Source organism: Leguminivora glycinivorella, chromosome 4, assembly GCF_023078275.1.
Source record: "Leguminivora glycinivorella isolate SPB_JAAS2020 chromosome 4, LegGlyc_1.1, whole genome shotgun sequence".
In the NCBI taxonomy this organism is placed as follows: domain Eukaryota; kingdom Metazoa; phylum Arthropoda; class Insecta; order Lepidoptera; family Tortricidae; genus Leguminivora; species Leguminivora glycinivorella.
In genome coordinates, this window is record NC_062974.1 from 1,109,847 (window position 1) to 1,122,994 (window position 13,148).

The following is a 13,148-nucleotide window of genomic DNA, read 5'->3' on the forward strand; positions in this document are numbered from 1 at the left end:
TTATCTAAGCTATCTTAGCAACAAAAAAGAACAAGACTATTTTATATCCAGTTTTGTAATAAAGAAACAATATTTGCTTAAAAACTATCTAATACTTTGGCAACAAATTCAAAGTTATTTTTTTAGTATTCGCCGCTGTCTGAATAGTCAGTAGGTTACGCATTCAGCCTTTAATTCTAGCAGGGAAACGCTTTCGTAGTATTATTATACTGTGGCGAGATGTAGGTAATAAAAAAAAAACACTATGGTAATCAGGGTACGTACCCATATGCACAAACGCTCACGATAATATCTATTTCGTAGTTTTATATCTTTATCGCTCTTGCGTATTGCACCAGACTGCATTTTTGTCGGCGTCTGGCGTCGACGATTGCCATTCAGCTACGCCGGCAGTAAACTTTAACAGTAGACTATACTAACATTTAGTGCGACAATAACAGGTGCGTTTCGCTAGCAAATGAGCGTTAGCGTTTGGTGACTTGGCTATGTACCCAGGTACTTAAAGCATTGACTATAATATTTCTAGGATTGAACTCATAATTAAGATTATTCTTATTTAACAGGTTTTAGACTAAATAACAATCTTCTGTTTTAAAATTATCAAAAATATGAATCAACATAGTAAGTAGTCTTGACTACAGTTACTATTATTTATTAGTTGGTCACAGTTTGTATACGCGTCCTAACTTGCGTTTATAAATAGGTACTTAACTCTTTAGTTATTCTTAGTACTTCTTTCTACTTTAGACTTAAAATTACTGTCGTATTGTCTACTGTTCACAGTAGCTGATTAAAGTTTACGTGATTACCATTAGTGTTTATATATTTACTTAAACTACGAAAGAGTTTCCCTGCTAGAATTAAATACTGAATGCGTAACTTATTGAGACAGCGGCGAGTACTAAAATAATAACTTTCCAAAATATTAGATAGTTTTGTGTTGTTTAATGTTGTTTCTTTATTGCAAAACTGGATATAAAACAGTCTTGTTCTTTGTCTTTGCTAAATATTTAGATAAATATACACTGTAACACTATTGTGGCTATTCTATGCCATATTAACTACGTTTTGATACATTTTTCAAGTTTCTCAATTGAAAACTAAGCTAAAAACAGTTGCCATTTGTACCATTCCGGTTATATTTACGCCCCGAATTTGTATAAAAATCATCTAAGACCGTCATTTACGACCCTATCAACTCTAATTGTTCAAAAAAATCGTGGGTGTAAAGGACGTTCATAGCATTTTGACGTGTCCTTTACAACCATCTAACTTCTAAACCGTTTAGATTATCACTACGGTTGCTACACAAGGTTAAGGATACTAAAAATCTACATATTTTTCTATATACGTCACAAATATAGGTCAAAAAACAAAAAAGATATAAACATTTTTCTAAAAAAAAAGTTGTTTTTTGCTTCTCCTGAAAACCTGCATTTTGTCCTTTACGCCAATTGAACCCAAAGGTATCGATATGTCGAGTAAATGGAATTTCACGACAAGAAAACTATTATTTTGAGAACACTAATGATCCTACGGACAAGAATATGAAAAATGTCGAGCATACGAAGCTTCTTTAAAAAGTTATCACATGAAAGATAAATTTGGACCTTAAAAAATGCTAACATTGGTTTTGTCGACACCGATGGACATAAAGTATCACAAGTTCTGTTAGAAGCGTCACATTGGCGAAAACTAACTCTTTTATTTATCGATATTCAATACATAATTAAAATCACGAAAGATATAAAAAAAACTATGTTATATTAATTTTATAAGACATTGAATTTTGTCCAGATTTCATTCCGCATACGTTACATGACGGAGAAAAAAAGTGTCCCAAGGTTTTTTCCCATTCCGTTACCATTTTTTCCTACATTTTGTATGGCTGTAACGGAATGGAAGGTTTGAAAAATGTATGGAAATCTTGGGACATTTTTTTTCTCCTATCAGAATCGAAAGAGCCTGATGAGTACCTATGTTACCCATACCCATGTTACAAAAAAGTGGGGAGGACAACTTTGAAAAGAATGGCCCATCTACACTATAGGTAGAATTACTTATATTTATAATAATTAAATATAACTGCGATAAAATGAGCACAAAATTAATAAACCACATAAACCCACAAAAAAGGAAACCGAAAACCACTATACCAACCAAAAACAAGTTTTATTTTGTGTGCGTTTTCCATAACGTGAAAGTGTGAAAGAATTTCCATAGTTGATTTTATGAGTCGTGACATGGCTCCGTTCCTAGTCATTAAAAATGTTAATGCTTAATTAGTATGTACGAGTGAATTCCATTGATTTATTACTTTCATTGGCTTAGGAAAAACTAGACTAGTGTATAGATAATTTTTAAGAAAAAAAAACCGCCTTCCTTTGGAATTTTGGTGATAAATACTTTCAAATATTGGATTATGTTATCAATTCGTCTGTATATTTTTTAATGTTTGTTATTCGATATCTCCGTCATTTCTGAACCAATTTTGAAATCTGGATGATTCTGAAGTACATAGTACATACAGATGAGAATGATTATCAGAACGGAACTCTAACCAGGGGCGGCTCACTCTTCATCAGCAGTTCCACTGCACCAAATGTCACTGTTCTGGACGTAAGTGCATGCTGTTCTTATAAAAATACCAAAATCACTATAAGTGTGCCGTTCAGATTTGAGGAGTTCCATTCTAACCATCATCAGCAGTTCCATTGCACCAAATGTCACTGTTCTGGACGTAAGTGCATGCTGTTCTTATAAAAATACCAAAGTCACTATAAGTGTGCCGTTCAGATTTGAGGAGTTCCATTCTGACCATCATCAGGAGTTCCACTGCACCAAATGTCACTGTTCCGTACGTAAATGCATGCTGTTCTTTTAAAAACACAAAAATCACCATATGTATGCCTTTCAGATTTGAGGAGTTCCCTCGATTTCTCCAGGATCCCATCATCAGAACTGGGTTTTGAGAAAAATGGGACCAATCTGTATGCATATACATTCAATAAAAAAAAAAATTTCAAAATCGGTCCAGTAACGACGGAGATATCGAGGAACAAACATTAAAAAAAACGGACGAATTGAAAACCCCTTCCTTTGAGATTTGGAAGGCGGTTAAAAAAATGATTTACTATGTTATGTCCGTTACTTCATCTTCTGACGCGATGATGATCGGTGAAAATTGACATTTTGGGTTTCAAACTATCTTAATTTGATTTCATCAAAATCGGTTTTGCGGTTTATGTGTGAAAACTGACAATTACTTTTTATTTACGTATATGTAGGTACATATATATTAAAGTTCAAAAAATATTTACATATTTAAAAAAATATTTCAAGCGGGTTACTCACGTGTTAAGTCGATATAACGTTCGACATGTTTTTTTTAATATATGTTTGAGTCTCACGGGAGTTTTATAGTTAAAATATTTACATATGTTTAAATATAAGTAAGAATTTCCAATATGTAGGTAATTGTAGATAATTAAAATAAAACCGGCCAAGAGCGTGTCGGGCCACGCTCAGTGTAGGGTTCCGTAGTTTTTCGTATTTTTCTCAAAAACTACTGAACCTATCAAGTTCAAAACAATTTTCCTAGAAAGTCTTTATAAAGTTCTACTTTTGTGATTTTTTTCATATTTTTTAAACATATGGTTCAAAAGTTAGAGGGGGGGGACGCACTTTTTTTTCCTTTTAGGAGCGATTATTTCCGAAAATATTAATATTATCAAAAAACGATCTTAGTAAACCCTTATTCATTTTTAAATACCTATCCAACAATATATCACACGTTGGGGTTGGAAAGAAAAAAAATATCAGCCCCCACTTTACATGTAGGGGGAGTACCCTAATAAAACATTTTTTTCCATTTTTTATTTTTGCACTTTGTTGGCGTGATTGATATACATATTGGTACCAAATTTCAGCTTTCTAGTGCTTACGGTTACTGAGATTATCCGCGGACGGACGGACGGACGGACGGACGGACAGACAGACATGGCGAAACTATAAGGGTTCCTTGTTGACTACGGAACCCTAAAAACGAATATACTCGTAGAAACGCCTTTGCCTTTGCCTAATATGATTTAAAAATTAAGTTATAAATAACTTACCTTAAATATTTAGGTGCCGATTTATGTTCTCTTATCAAATCATACTTCTATTCATATTATGTCATAGTACGTGCACTTGTTGTTACCACATCTATTTTTAAACGCATTAATAGAGCTGAACGGCTTATCTAAGATATTTCAGGAATGTTAAATATTTAAGGTTATTGATTATTGTATAGAATCCAGTAAAACTATCGTTTTTCTATTCAACTAATGGACAATACAGTTTTCCTTATCTATTTTCTTTTTATTGTCTGAGTACCCACAATTACCTCAGTCAATCTGTGGAAGAATGTCCTATACATACATTATACGTATGTATAATAAACACGCCCTGTATTCCTATAATGGGGTAGGCAAAGCACATGAAACTACTCAAGTTTCAGTGCCATTCTTAGCAACTCATCATCTTCCTTGCGTTATCCCGGCATTTGCCACGGCTCATGGGAGCCTGGGGTCCGCTTTGACGACTGCCATCTGACCTTGCACTCTTGGCAACTAAGGGGTTGAAAAAAAAAACGGAAATTGCAGTGACAGGTTGCTAGCCTCTCGCCTACGCCACAATTTAACCCATATCCCACAGACGACTTCTACGATACCCACGGGAAGAAAGGGGTAGTGAAATTTTTAACCCGTCACACGGGGAAAATCCTAAATTTTTTTTATAAACATATTTAAAATGGGAAACAAGTGTATGACTAAGTCCATCACTCAATTATGCAAATAAGGTCTCTTCTCGACAAGTTTGCGCAAATTTTGCATAAGCAATAATACATTCGGAGCCGGATCCGCTCAACATGGTTATACTAATAAATATAACATATTTTACATTTTTGTGGTTTTTATAGGTATAAAATGTGTAATCACATTGTATAGACTGCCATCTCTTGACACATGCTTAAAACTTTTGAACCTCAGTTTTTGGCCCATATTCTTAGGTATATTAAATAGCGCCATCTAGCTGAGCGTAATAACATATTTTACATTTTTGTGGTTTTTATAGGTATAAAATGTGTAATCACAGTGTATAGACTGCCATCTCTTGACACATGCTTAAAACTTTTGAACCTCAGTTTTGACAATTTGGCCCATATTCTTAGCTTGATATGTGTTAAAATGTCAAATATTAATATTAGCGCCATCTAGCTGAGCGTACCCCGGTGCAGCATGGTAGAAATAAAGGAATTTTTAATTGTGTTTTCTAGCTAGATGGTCAATTTAGGCTCATTATACAGTTATTAATCCTTATTTACTATTCCAGCTGGCTTCCGACATATTCCTTTAACGCGACAATGCTACACCAAGATTGCTGGATAAGTAACGACGGCTACTAATAAGTAGGTAATAAATTTGAATTAACCCTTAAATGCGTAGTGATGTATATAATGTATGCATCATCTATTTTTGACTCTAATGACAGCATGTCAAAATTCAAATTATAATAAATCTTTGTCAAGGTTATGCATTTAAGGGTTTAACATAAACAATTCCTAATTTTTCACAAAAAAATTGTAAAATATTAAAAAAAACGTAATACTTAAGTGAAATATATTTTTAGTCTCTTTTGCTGTTTATTTACGATGTTTTAGTGTCTATCAGGTAATCAATCAAGAATGTGCTTATAAAAATTTGGCCACAATTTAGTTTTCAAAAATTGGGCCAAAGGAAATAATTATATTGATTGCTTGTTTACCTACTAAAAATAAAACCTAATAATTGCGAATAAGTACCTAATTAAATCAAAATTGAAGTGTAATTACCTCTATTACTTACCAATCAAATAAATAAACAAATCCTCAATCACAAAACACGCTTTCACAAACACAAAAAAACACAAAAAAAAACAACATACACCTTGCTTCGTCACAATACGATTTCCCGGCTATCGCGAAGATGCGCAAGCGATCCACGCGTGTAGCGGCCGACGCGTGCGCACAAGATTTGCACCTGTGTCGTTTGGTGGCCAGTGGGTGACGGGGCGGGCGTGATTTGGTGAAAAAATATTTTTGATTTGCGTTTCTTACGTAAAAAATCAAATTATTTTATGATTTTTTTAAGTAGTAGGTGTATCCATACTAATATTTTATGTAAATGGGAAAGTGTGTGTGTCTGTTTGTTTGTCCATCTTTCACGGCAAAACGGAGCGATTAATTGACGTGATTTTGTGGAGATAGTTGAAGGGATGGAGAGAGACATAGGCTACCTTTTGTCTCTTTCTAACGCGAGCGAAGCCGCGGGCAAAAGCTAGTATTATATATATCATAACCCGGCACTTTTTGTATTTTACCTGTGTAAGAATTTAATATGGAATAAATAAATAAAAATAATAATATAGGTGGCTGGATCAAGGGTCAGATGCAGAAGGTTCTCTCTTGGGCCCTGCCTGCTGCTGGCGGCACTCTAATAGGTTAGGTTTTTTATAATATGTTTATATGTTTTTTTTTTATTGTTTTTAAGTGGTTTTGTATTTTACTTTTATAATTAGCCTTAGCCTAGCCTGATTTGAAAAAAATAAAGATGACAATACATACTTAAAAAATAGATAAATACATCCATAAACAACAGTAACAAATATCTGTGCTCATCACACAAATAAATGCCCTTACTTATCTATTTCAGTATACTTAATACTTGTTTTTGCGATATGCCCTTTGGTTCAATAAACTTGTGTTGTGGTCAATATGGTTATTAACGGTTGTTTCCATAAAGGGTTCTACCTACACTACTTAACGGTAGTTTTGCTTGGGTCTGAGATCCGTATTTTACTTTAGTTATTATTGCTATTTAACAACTTTTTTACATATTATTTCGGTTTCGGTTTCGGGTCCCCGTGTGGTGACGGGTTAAGAATTTCACCACCCCCTTTCTTCCCGTGGGTGTCGTAGAAGTCGACTGTGGGATATGGGTTAAATTGTGGCGTAGGCGAGAGGCTGGCAACCTGTCACTGCAATGCCACAATTTGGATTTCTTTCAACCCCTTTTTGCCAAGAGTGGCACTGAAACTTAGTAGTTCATGTGCTCTGCCTACCCCTTTATGGAATACAGGCGTGATTATATGTATGTATGTATTTCGGTTTTGTTTTATTAAGACATATCTAAATGACTTAACTCCTCGATGCGTCAAAATCGTCGGCATTGCCGTGTAGAGCAAAAAAAATCGTTCCGGAAAAAATGCAACAAGATGGCCTAATTTTACGCACGGATCCGTGCATGCATATGATGGGTAAGTATTGCTATAATGATTTTGATTAGCCTTGCATCAAAATCATGTATTTTTTATCAGCATAGCCTGCTGAAATAAATTTAATTACATTAATTCAAATTAAATAATAATGATGATAAGAAGTAAAATGAATCATGATTTTTTTTTAGTGCTAGTACCAATATGTACCTAATAATCACCTAACCTAACCACAAAATTAAAATTTTGAAAAAACCCCCGACCGCGACATAGTAGACCGATTTTCATGAAACATGGCTAAGAACACTCCCGATTTACTCAGCTTTCAGACAAAAAAAGCTAAATCCAATTCGGTTCATCCGTTCGAGAGCTACGATGCCACAGACAAACACACACACACAAACAGACAGACACGTCAAACTTATAACACCCCGTCGTTTTTACGTCGGGGGTTAAAAAATACACATACATACCTACTCATGATCAACTGTTGACGCATAGGTGCTCATCTGCTCATCAATCTCATCAAGTCATCACATATTATGGTGATATTCGTGATCACGCAAAAGTTCTTCTGTCTACTATTTATCATATTACTACAATTATCATATTATAGTTATTTATGTCTTTCGATCCGGTGGTCGCGGGTTCAAACCCCGGCTCGTACCAATGAGCTTTCCGGAACTTATGTGCGAAATGTCATTTGATAATTGTCAGTCGCTTTTCGGTGAAGGAAAACATCCTGAGGAAACCGGACTAATTCCAATCAAGAGTGAACAGGCATCTTCTGGGCGAGCTCACTCAGTCGTAGGCCACGTAACGTTTTTGCCTTTGGCTAGTCTGTGGTCATGAGTAAGCCCATTTATAATTTAAAAAAAAGGCCTAGTTACCCTTCGATTTGGAAAGTCAGATGGCAGTCGCTTTCGTAAAACTAGTGCCTACGCCAAATCTTGGAATTAGTTGTCAGAGCGGACCCCAGGCTCCCATGAGCCGTGGCAAATGTCGGGATAACGCAAGGAGGATGATGATGAGTTATTTATGTCGTACAAAACTCTTACAAACCACAATGAAAGTTAGACGTAACCTCAACACTACAATTTAAGATACTTTCACATATCCGCAACTGGATCAATCATAGCACGACGGAATTCATAGATCGTTAATAATAAGTTATAACACTTTCGTTTTTCTCTCACTATACGGCCTACAATCGTCGTCAGATATATGGATGCGCCCAAAGTGCTCAATAATTCTGAACACACGTTTATCGTCAAGACGTCAGAGCGCGTTTAGATACTTTTGAACGCCCCAGCCGCTTCGATAATTCTTATCGCGGCTGTACGAAGTTAAGCAAATAATTGCTTGTTAGCCATATCGGGTATGATCACTTGATCAGCGACTTCAACGAGTCGTATTAAATAATAATAATATAGGTACTAGACTTGGCTCACGAGATAACCGTCATGTGGAATGTTGATTCAACGATCATTGTTCCGATAGTCGTTTCAGCGAACGGTCTCATAGCGAAGAGTCTCGACCAACATCTTAAGAGACTCTCGCTAGGTGGCTGGATCAAGGGCCAGATGCAGAAGGCGGTGATCTTGGACACAGGCGCGGATAGTCCGAAGGTTCACTTTCTCTCTGCAGATTCCATTAACCACCAGCAGCTTGGGCCCTGCCCTGCTGCTGGCAAGGGCAACATCTGCTAGGTTAGGTTTTTTATAATATGTTTACATGTTTTATATTGTTTTGTAAATGTTTTTATATTTTATTTTTATACTCTGAAAGTAGGCGAAATCCCTGAAAAGTTTATATCACAATTTAATCTTGAATTGTAAACCAGAATACGTTGCTTAAACTGTTCGGTTTCCTCATGCACCGTATTTTATGTGCGTTCTGATAGGATACATCCATACTTAATATTATAAATGGGAAAGTGTGTGTCTGTTTGTTTGCCCGTCTTTCACGGCAAAACGGAGCGACGAATTGACGTGATTTTTTAAGTGGAGATAGTTGAAGGGATAGAGAGTGACATAAGCTACTTTTTGCCTCTTTCTAACCCCCACCCTCCCCCCTTCCCTAAGTTGTGGGGGGGGGGGTTGTATGGAGGAATTTTCGAACTTAAAGCGAGCGAAGCCGCGGACAAAAGTTAGTAATGGTATTTGTAAGTAGGTACAATGCACTTATGCACTTATCCAACCTTGGACAACTTGGCCAAACACCCACGCTCCAAAAATCTGATGATCATCTTTGCAATTATACAACTGATACTCAACCTTACATTCTCCTTATTAGGAGTTATTTTACTATAAACGATAGTTCATTGTTCAATTAGTAAGTTTGTTTTATTGTAATAGGAGCCTAGACTGGCATAGAATTAGGATTAAGTTACTAGCGATAGTAGCGATATAGTAAGGTTTCGATTAAATTTTACAATATATCGCAATTTTTAATTAAATTATTTCAATTTATCTCTTTTGGGCCATTTTTTTCAAAGATGTCCACCCCACTTTTTTTTTGTATTTGGAAATTTTTATGTGTTTTCCACTCAGAATCGCGAGCTCTTTCAATCCTAATAGGAGAAAAAAAGTGTCCCAAGGTTTTTTTCCCATTCCGTTACCATTTTTTCATACATTTTGTATGGCGGTAACGGCAAAAAATGTACGGAAATCTTGGGACATTTTTTTTCTCCTATCAGGATCGAAAGAGCTCTCGATTCTGAGTATGAATCGCGTAAAAAATACCCATGTTAAAAAAAAAGTGGGGTGGACAACTTTGAAAAAAATGGCCCTTTTACAGTTTTAGGATACTTTAAAAAAAAACTAAAAAATAAATCTGATTTTTGAAATGTCTGAAACATGACACTTCTTAGACTTGCCTGTCTTTTAGTTGCAATTCTTATTATAATTTGTGACGTTATTTGGGTAAAGGGTCCTTGTTGTCGATGGCGCTTACAGCGTTATGACTTTATGAGCGGAGTTCGTACAAAAATACGACGCCGCGGAACGTAAGCGCCATCGACAAAAATGGTCCCTTTACTCAGATAACGTCACATTTATAATGAATGTTATATTCAAAATCTTTTGTATTAAGTTCATCATCAAAATAAACTATTATAAGGCTAAAATGCAACAAAAAGACAAATAAAATGATCCTTAAGTAATATTTACTCGTTATTATGGGAACAAATCAAATTATTTTAACAAATATTTTGATTTGTGTTTTTTTTAAGTTGTCACACTAAGTAGTACTATATATAAATTAAAAATCGAAATAAGATGTCATGTCAAAAATGTCATTTTTTCGACAAGGGGAATCCTGTTCCATCGTGATACAGTTTTTACTAGTACGGGGATCAGATGCCGCTTACTCAAAGTTTCATTCCAGTTACCATAAAGTTATAATTATAACTTATGTAACCGTTATAAATCACGATATTTATAAGTTTACCATTAACTGTAAGCATATATGTACTACACAATGCTAAATAAAGTTATTTTATTTATTTTATTAATTATTATTTAATATATGACATCTTATTTCGATTTTTAATATTTATTCTTTAAAATAAAGATAATTTGTAAAAAATGTATCGAAGACATTTAAAAAACAGATATTATCCGTAAAACTGTTGGAGCATGTATTCTCAACTCTGGCAACACTGACCGCCTGTCAAACTGATTCGCTCTCTTCCTTGATCGCCTCGTCATGGCCGCTACCTATATTTTAAGAGCTAAGTACTTAATATTTAATTAAGTTAATCCCGTCTGTAATTGCTGTGTTTATTGTTGACGACCATAAGTAGATATATATTCTGAGCAATATATTATTTTACTTCATGTGAGTATTGGAGTTTTATTGTGACCGACCCAGTAGTTCTTGCCTAGCCACTATCACCAGATCCTCTGCATAGAAGCATACTCTGCTACAGTTTATGGGCGCAGGTTGTGGCTTTCATTTTTAACTCGCTTCAACAATAAATAGAAAAGGCAGAACGCTATTTTTTGGTCGGTCAAATTTCGAAGTCAAGATCTCACATAACCTAAAAACGACAACGTGGTCAATTGCTCATTGTTCATTCGTCACAATTCAAGATGGAACATTCTCCTCCTTCGACATTCAGCGGCAGTGGCACACTCATCGAGAAACTAGATGGCGTCTCAAATTTTACGACGTGGAAATTTATGTGCAAGAATGCCCTCATTCTAGAAGGGCTTTGGCCGTGTGTGGAAGGAACAGACACGGATGTAACTAAAGGTCAGCGAGCCTTGGCGAGAATTTCGTTGAGCCTGAAACCCACACTTTTTCAATTGCTACATGGCATTGAGACAGCAAAAGAGGCATGGAAGAAATTAAGCTCTGTTTATGAGGACAAAGGCTTATTTCGACGGGTTAGCTTGCTGCGTCGATTACATCGCATTGAACTATCACAGTGTAACAGCATGACATCATATATAGATACTGTTTTTACTATGGTTTCCCAATTAGCAGACATTGGTAAAACTATTGAAGATGGAGAGATAGCGGAGATACTTCTCGCAGGTCTCCCGCAGGAATATGACACTTTAGTATCTGCACTGGGAACGGCTTCAGTGTCAAATACACTAACTTCGGAAGTAGTTAGAGCCAGGCTCCTCCAGGAAGATTTCAGAAAAACAAGCGCTGATTTAAATGGGAATAGCGCATTCGCAGTCAGCAACAACTTTAGAAGAAAGATTGTTTGCCACTATTGCCACAGACCAGGACACACTCAATCCAGGTGCTTCAAGCTGAAGAGACAGAATAAGAAGGAAAATCACAAAGAGAAAACTCTGGTTGTTTCGACGTTCATGGCAGTTAGCGAAGAGCCAGTTGTGGACTTGGACTTTATTGTGGATAGTGGTACAACTTCTCACATGGTGAATAATTGTAATGTGTTTGATAATTTAAAGGATTCAAAAATTAATATAAATTGTGCTGATAAATCTTCCAAATTAGAGGGCTGTGGTGTTGGAGATGTTCATGTAAGCATTAATAATTCTGTAAAGGTGATTAAGAATGTGATGTATGTGCCTCATTTATCTGAAAATTTGCTGTCTGTAAGTAAAATGTGTGAAAAGGGTTATACTGTGGTTTTTAAAAATGATGGCTGTTTTATGTATGAACACTGTACTTTAGAAGGCAAACCTGTTATGTCAGCTGATTTATGTAAGGGTGTGTACCGTTTACGAGGTATTTGTGCAAAGGAGCAGTCGATGGCTACTCTACATGAAGTGCAGAGATCACAGACTGCAAAGTTGGCTGTCTCAGATGCAAAGAAAGCATCTTTATGGCACTCGAGATTGGGTCATATTGGTTTGAATGGAATGCGTGTGATGAGAGAGAGTGCTGCACGTGGTGTTTCTTTTCAGATGGGCGATGACGGCATACAGCAGTGCGTCGCGTGTCTTAAGGGGAAGCCTGTGGCCAAGGCTTACCCGAAGGATGGAGCTAAGCGTGCTGGCAAGCTTCTCGAGCTGGTGCATTCCGATGTCTGCGGCCCTATGAGTGATGACAGCTGGGGTGGTGCGCGTTACCTCTTGACCCTTACTGATTACTACTCTAGGAAGACTTTTGGATATTTAATGAAAAATAAGTCCGAGGTAATGTCTTGTTTTATTAATTTTAAAAATGTAGTTGAGAAGCAAACTGGTTTGCAGATAAAGTGTTTACGCTCTGACAATGGTGGTGAGTATTGCAATGCCGCTTTTAGAAATTTTTTAGCGAAGGAGGGCATACTTCACCAACTGACAGTACCGTACAGTTCTCCGCAAAATGGCGTCGCGGAGCGCCAATTTAGGGTAATTTTGGAGAAAGCAAGGTGCATGCTAATA

General features: G+C 36.1%; 1 protein-coding gene across 1 annotated transcript in view; it reads right to left on the reverse strand.

The window, feature by feature from the left end:
* Positions 1-6,022, reverse strand: part of LOC125225472 — a 344,251-nt gene extending 338,229 nt beyond the window's left edge. The window contains exon 1 of the mRNA XM_048129212.1: positions 5,889-6,022. The gene's annotated coding sequence lies outside the window, so the exon portion shown is untranslated. The remainder of the gene's footprint in view (positions 1-5,888) is intronic.
* Between the last annotated feature and the right edge of the window lie 7,126 nt (positions 6,023-13,148).